The sequence below is a fragment of the Egretta garzetta genome, unplaced genomic scaffold (assembly GCF_000687185.1).
Source record: "Egretta garzetta isolate BGI_Z169 unplaced genomic scaffold, ASM68718v1 scaffold56, whole genome shotgun sequence".
Taxonomy (NCBI): Eukaryota; Metazoa; Chordata; class Aves; order Pelecaniformes; family Ardeidae; genus Egretta; species Egretta garzetta.
The window spans coordinates 9,231,138-9,237,619 of record NW_009260182.1 but is presented as its reverse complement, the minus strand read 5'-3'; the positions used below and the strand labels follow the sequence as shown (position 1 = coordinate 9,237,619).

Below are 6,482 nucleotides of genomic sequence, written 5' to 3'. Positions count from 1 at the left end.
AGGATTGTGTATGATCTCTTTCCCACAGGTTCAGATGGCCTAGGGACAGGAGCTGGCCTGTGGAGAAGTTCATGGCCAGAAATGTTGATCACATGGGAAAGTAAAAGTCCCAGAGAAACAATCTTGACTCAACCTTGAGAGGGAACTTGTGCAGATTAATACAGGAAGTGGCCAGCAGAGCTGGGAACTGGGATGTGATTCTCCAAAGTCTTACAGCCTGAAACCCCAAGCAGTGCAGGGTTTTGCCTCTTGGCTCTTTTGGATAACGTTTGTACCAAGTTGTAGCTGAAGCCTGTTTCTCCCCAGGTGAGCTTTATTTTCACTGTGCTCCATTTTTTTCTTCTCACTAGTATTCCAGGCCAGGCTACAATGTGTTTTGGATTAATTCTCTATTTGTTTTTGCAGCAGCTGAGAGAGTTTCCTGATAACCCTGAAATGAAACAGTCAAGCCGAAGTACAGTGTTCTCTCTTGCTGTACATCCTTTTCTTTGCAGACTGTTGTGCCTATGGAGGCTTCCTGTAGGTCTCATTTGGTCATGTATCATTACCCTAATCTGACCCTCTGGTAAAGCCTATAGCAATGACAGAATGTGGAAAGATACAAGTGAGGGCTCCTTTGTTTCTCCTATTACCAGTTTTAAGCACCATCAAATGCCTATCAGTTACATCCCCCCCCACCACCTTAAATAAGGCATCAAAACAATGAAAAGCATTTGTCAATCTCTACAGCCTGTTGTTAAAACCCCCTGTTCTCTCATATGCCTACCTACAATAAAATTTCTGTTTTCCTTTGGCTATTCACTGAGCACTGGCTCAACACTACTCAAAACTGGGCTATAAAATGCCGTACAGTCAGAATGGTCTCTGATCTGGCAAGTTACCACTGACTTTTTCACCTGCCCCCTGATTTCTGGTGTAGGAAAAAAGGAAGTTTCAGCTCCAGCAAAGAGTTTTCCTCTTTAAGTAAAAAAAAAAAAATTAATAATGAATGTTTTATTGCCAAGTGGTCCTTACTTTGCTGCAGCTGTAGATTTACAGGACTTCAAAGCTGTATGATTAAGGCGCAGTTTTAGTTTGTAGCCAGGCAAGCCAAACAATCCGAGCTTCAAAGGAGAAGGATGCTCTTTAATGTTGTGGGCTCGCTCTTTGTGTTCAGCAAACGGAGCTGCCGGGGAAAATGCCATGTGCAGCAGACAAGTGATGTGGCTGCCAGGCCTGGGGGGGAGTCTGTTAGCTGCTGCCTGGGAAGAGCAGCCCACACCCAGCAACCTCGGGATATCTGAAGGCTGCTGATTAGGTCATTTTGCACAATATCAACCTAAGAGACTTTCAGTGTCTGCTTTTAGTATGCTCGGAGCTTCTGTCTGTGTGGACCCCCAGGGTGGCCGTGCTAAGGTCATGCCTGAGCTCCGTTGCCTTGCCTGCTCCCTTCTGTCTTCGCCTGCCTGTTTTCCTCCTCTGATATGCTCATGGTGGGGGGTGGTTTTATGTGCATTAGGGAAGTTGAGAGAGGCTGTCTCAGTGAAAGGAAGTGTTCAATCCATACAACACTGGGTCTTCAAGGGGAATAGGGGTCAGGACTGGAGATGAGGATGCTCTGCATCTATGACACTCATGTTGAAAAGGGGCCATCGTGATTTTGCTTGTATGTTGATACTTTGTCCAGTCAACCATACATCACCAGTTCAGTCTAGCAGGGTTAGTGGGGAGGGAAGAGCAGCTAGATAGACCTAGGAATTGTGGTGGTGTGTAGCTTTACTTCCAGCTCTGTAGCCCAGGCAGTGTGACCTGACCCTTTGTGTTTTATTTAACTCCTTATCCACATATCTTGTGGATGCTCCAGTAAAGAAAATAGAACAAAAGCCTCACAATGAGGCAGAAAAGGGGGCTGGATAACTGTTACCTTTTGAAACCAGTGAGGCTATTTTCTAGGACTGGTTCCTTGATTAGAAATCAGTCTTAAAAACACCTACAAATAAATTAATTCCATAGCTTTGGGATGCTGCAAGGTGCAAACATGTTACAGTGAGGTGTCTGATCAAAGCAAGGTGTTTGGGTAGAGGACAAGCCCACAGGCAGTTTGGATCCCAGCTGCACACTCTGCCTCACTGAGCAGTTGTAGACTCTGGGAAACAGCGTACTGGACTCCCTGGGCCTGGAGACATGAAAGGAGCTGGCAGGGCACCACAGGGACGCGTCTCTCATTCAGGAAATGACTTCCAAAGCCATGTGGCTCTGGTGCAAATCTCCTGCATCAGTATTAAAATCTGAGTGGAATGGGGGGGCTTTATCCAACCAGTATCTAGGCTTTTGTGGGATCCAGGCCACTCTTTTCTGCAAGCCTCTGGGATACAGCAGCCAGAGAGGCCAGCGCTGCCAAGAAGCGTAGTGCTCAAGAGGCAGAGTTGGCCAAGGCACTGCTGTGCCATGCATATGCTGCTGAGAGCAGTGACTTTGGCCCGCTAGTTAAAGCTCTCCAAATAGAGGGCATGCCAGGCAACCACTGGGGCTGCTGAGTGAAGGAACAGCTTTTTGAGACACGATACGCTCCTAATTTCCCATTTCAAGAGCACTGCTTTGGTGAGAAAGTGGCCTGCTTTCCATCCTGTGCTGGGAGAGCAATCTTCATGCTGTTCAGCTTGTTCTCTCTCATTCTTTGCTTTCTGCTTTCTAGGGCTGGCGCTGCCTTTGTGTTGCACACGACTGACCTTCCAAACAGTCTCCCTTGCTTTATGAGAGTCAATGTTTGATTAATCCAGGGTGCCTGGATGTGGTAGTTCTGCTTTTCATTCTTGGCTCTGCTAGTTGCTAGCCAATATCATACTGGAAATCATTTAGTATCCCTGTATCTCAGTTCTCCACTGGTATGTAGGAATTTCTCACTGTGGAATTTGAAGACTTTTTAAAAAAAAAAAAACACAGAGAAGGCATTTCCCCACTGATGCAGAGTATAACCTTGGAAAGTAATTTTAACCTCTCTATGCCTGTTCCCCTGAAACACTAATGTTTAGTTCTATGTGACAAGCATATTTCAGCAATGGAACATCTTTTTTTCATTTCTTTTAATTTATTTGTTAATAGCTAAAGCATACACTGAAATCAGTTCCACTTGCATATACTTGTCATAAGATTGTTTTGCAGTTACTGCTGTGTGACTATTCCTTATCTGAAAAAGGCAGTCTGAGCTGTTTTGGATATTTTTAATTGGACAGAGAAGTAACAGAACTGGACTGGATGAAGATGATCTTAGGATAAGGTGTGTGGTATGAAGAGCACTTTTCGCTGTCTGCCTCCTCCTGAGAATCAGCCTCCACCTCATATTTAGACTCTAACATGGACAGGACTAGAATATCTGTAAATAGGAGCATTTAAGGCTTACAGATGTTTGACCATGTATTTACATACATGCTCACTCCTTATGATAATTTTTATGTAATGCTTTCGTGCCTAGATACCCAGATCACCTAACTTAAATTAAACAAGGCAAGAGAATTAATAAACCTCCTCTCTGGAAGGCTGGAGGAGCTGTGTCTGTCTGGCAAGTGCTTGCAGATTGGCTTCAGAGACCTCAGATGAGCTCTCTCTTAAAGAGACGTAACTGGCAGAGATCAGACAAGGCAAGTTTACTGCTGTCTTGGGTTCTTGCTTTCACACTGTAGACTGTTTAAATAAAAATAATGGTAGAAGGTAACCTGTTTCTTTAATGCTAGGGCAGTAAAACTGGCTGCAGTCACAAACCATGCAAGCCTATAGCTCTGTTATTTTTTCCATCATTTTAGATTTGTATGATCTTTTAGAGACTCCCAAACTCACCTAATTGCTCTCAATAACGAAACGGGGAAGGGAGAAGGAGGCACTTGCCATGCTCCCCCAATTCCCTCTGTTACCTGACTGGGGCTCAGAGAAATCATAAAGCCATCAGTGATTCCACACCACCCACCCAACCTTGCAGACCATTAGCACAAATGGTTCTTCCATTTCCAAACCTTGTCCTCCCCAGCTCCCTGTGTACACAGCTTCACTGCAGATGCATAATTCATTTTCTGGAAAGCCACTGTTTTAATGTAATATTAAACAGGCAACAGCTCAGCAGGTGTCCCCAAGGTAAGGAAGGCAGTGTGCTGCTGGCAGCAGCTGCGGGCTTCAGGCTTATCAAGAAACAGAAGCTGGAAGGCTTTTTAATATAGCGTGTCATTGGCTGAGCAGATCCTGGTTTCTGGCTGTTATCTTGCCTTTGATGGCAAAGACAAAAATTCTTATAACACATGCTGCCTGCGATGGCTGCATACAGTTCTGCACTCTCAAGCAAGGCACAGGGTGAGGAGAAGGGAGGAGGCTCACACGGCAGACGTGTGTCCTATTTCCTACTTGCATTTTTCTTAGTGGTCCGACTGGGCTAAATGTATCTGTGGAGCCGGCCCACTGATGTCGGCATTGTCAGAATGGGCTTTCTGCTTCTATAAGCATAAAAATACCCAAATATATTGCCTATAGAGAGCATTCCAAGCAATGAGGCTGATATTCCACTTGTCTCACCCAAGTGCTAGTTCTCAGTGGTCTAAATCTGTATAACTGGATCTAATTTGTATAGTTAATGTCACTCTGGCAAAAGCAGCTAAACTGTCAACCATGGCATTTCTGTTTGAGTAGTATATCACAACATGCATTGAGCAAGGCTTTTTTGTTCCTTGGGATAAGAACTTCCTTTTCTGTATTTGAACATCCTAAAATATGTTGATGGCTAGATTTCCCCAGAATATGTGGGTCCTAAACTGGCATGCATAAACTGCATGTGGTAAACCTGCTCTGTCCCTTTACCTGGTACTTGATTTAAGCTTAGGGAAAGTGGAGATTTTTCACAAGGTAACTTTTCTTGCTCTAGAGGTAACTGGAGTGTAGCTGCAGAGTTTGGCTAGTCAGTGTGAACATCCATGCTGCAAATACGCTCTCGCACCAGGAGAAAGTTGCAGTATCACACTCGGTTGCTGCACATAACTGTGTGAAACTTCACGATTTTTGGGGCACATTCCTGTGAGTTGTAATGTCTCCTGAGGATTTGCCTCCTCTCTATGCTCCTTTGTGGAAATTCTTTTAGTTTTCGTTGTTAGTAAAGAGACCGTCTTGCTAGGACTGTGATCTAGCTTTGGTCAGAGGCCTTTGCTTGAAGCATGACAAAGACCTGTAAGCTATCAAAGAGCATAAGATGGTTTGAAGGACCTTCTGGCAGCATAGCATAGACCTTAGAAAGTAACAGTGTGCCTCTGTAGTATATCAGTGTGCTATAGTGGCAGTGCATGCTGCAGATGGGAATTCCACTGGGAAATCCATCGAGACTCAGAGCAGAGCGTTCTGTTCAACACTCCCTTGAATTTCAGTGGGAACAAGTCCACCAACTGAGGATGTCTCTCAGGATGAGCTGTCATTTACCTAACAGGCTCTTTACATTTCTTATTTAAATCAGATCTAAATCAGCATGGTTTTGAAAAGTGAGGTTCCATCTGGTAATGATTAACCACTTCAAAGGAACTTTTATGGACTTTTTGATAATGCTATTAATTGTGAGGAATCTGTCCATTACCAATGGTGGAGAGAATTAGGACTGATTTTTCTAAGCATTGTTCTGCAGGTGGTTCATGGACAATTGTCCTAAAGCACAAAGAATTGAGGCCTCTGCTTTTTGCACCAGCACAACCTTGAGTCGGTTAGCCATGCACGGTTGTGCTCTGAGCGGCTGCAGTGCTTGAGCCCAAACGGCAAACATGAACTTTCCTTTTTGCCAAAGAGCACTGTTGCCACAGTGAAGAGTTCTGCGTTACATAGTCACGTTTAGAAGATTCATTTATTACCCAATGTATAGCCAGATACAGGAGGAGACTATTATAAAACTGTTATTCTGTGCAAACAGAATAACAGTCTAACAAGACTATGGACTTGGATCAAAATATCCCTGAGCTCTTAAGCTTGGATTTAGATCAGTAGTGCTTCTATCTACATTGTCTCATCATTAATATTGGCAAGGGTTTTCTCCAAATTTGCCAACGTTTTGCCAAAGGCCTGCAGTATATATTCTATTGTATTTCAATCCCTTTTCTGCATTAATGTGACAAATAGCTTCATTTTTGTAAAAACAAAGTCTGCAACTGTTGAGTCCTTAATGATAGCCCATTTATTTGCTGCTGCCAGAACTGTGCTTTTAAAGCTTCAGTCACTTCACTGAAGAAAATAATAATACTTGTAATTGGTTGGCTTGAATTTCTGCAGAACTCTGTATTCAGTTTATAGAGAATCAGAGTCTTTACAGGCTCAGCTAAAAGCTCTGGTGTCTACAGCCTAAGCTGTAGTGACCGATGGCTTCACCTCAGTTCTCCTTAGTTCAAAGTCCAGAGCACTGGCGAAGATGGGAGCCATGTAGTCCTTTAAAAATACAGCAAGGATGTCTTTGGTTTCATGGTGGACTAGCTGCAGGGGAAAGAGAAAAAAAA

At 43.8% G+C, this 6,482-nt stretch overlaps 1 protein-coding gene across 1 annotated transcript in view; it reads left to right on the top strand.

Moving 5' to 3' along the window:
• Positions 1-6,482, top strand: part of ARHGAP22 (Rho GTPase activating protein 22) — a 129,263-nt gene that overhangs the window by 75,076 nt on the left and 47,705 nt on the right. The gene's annotated exons all lie outside the window — the stretch shown is intronic.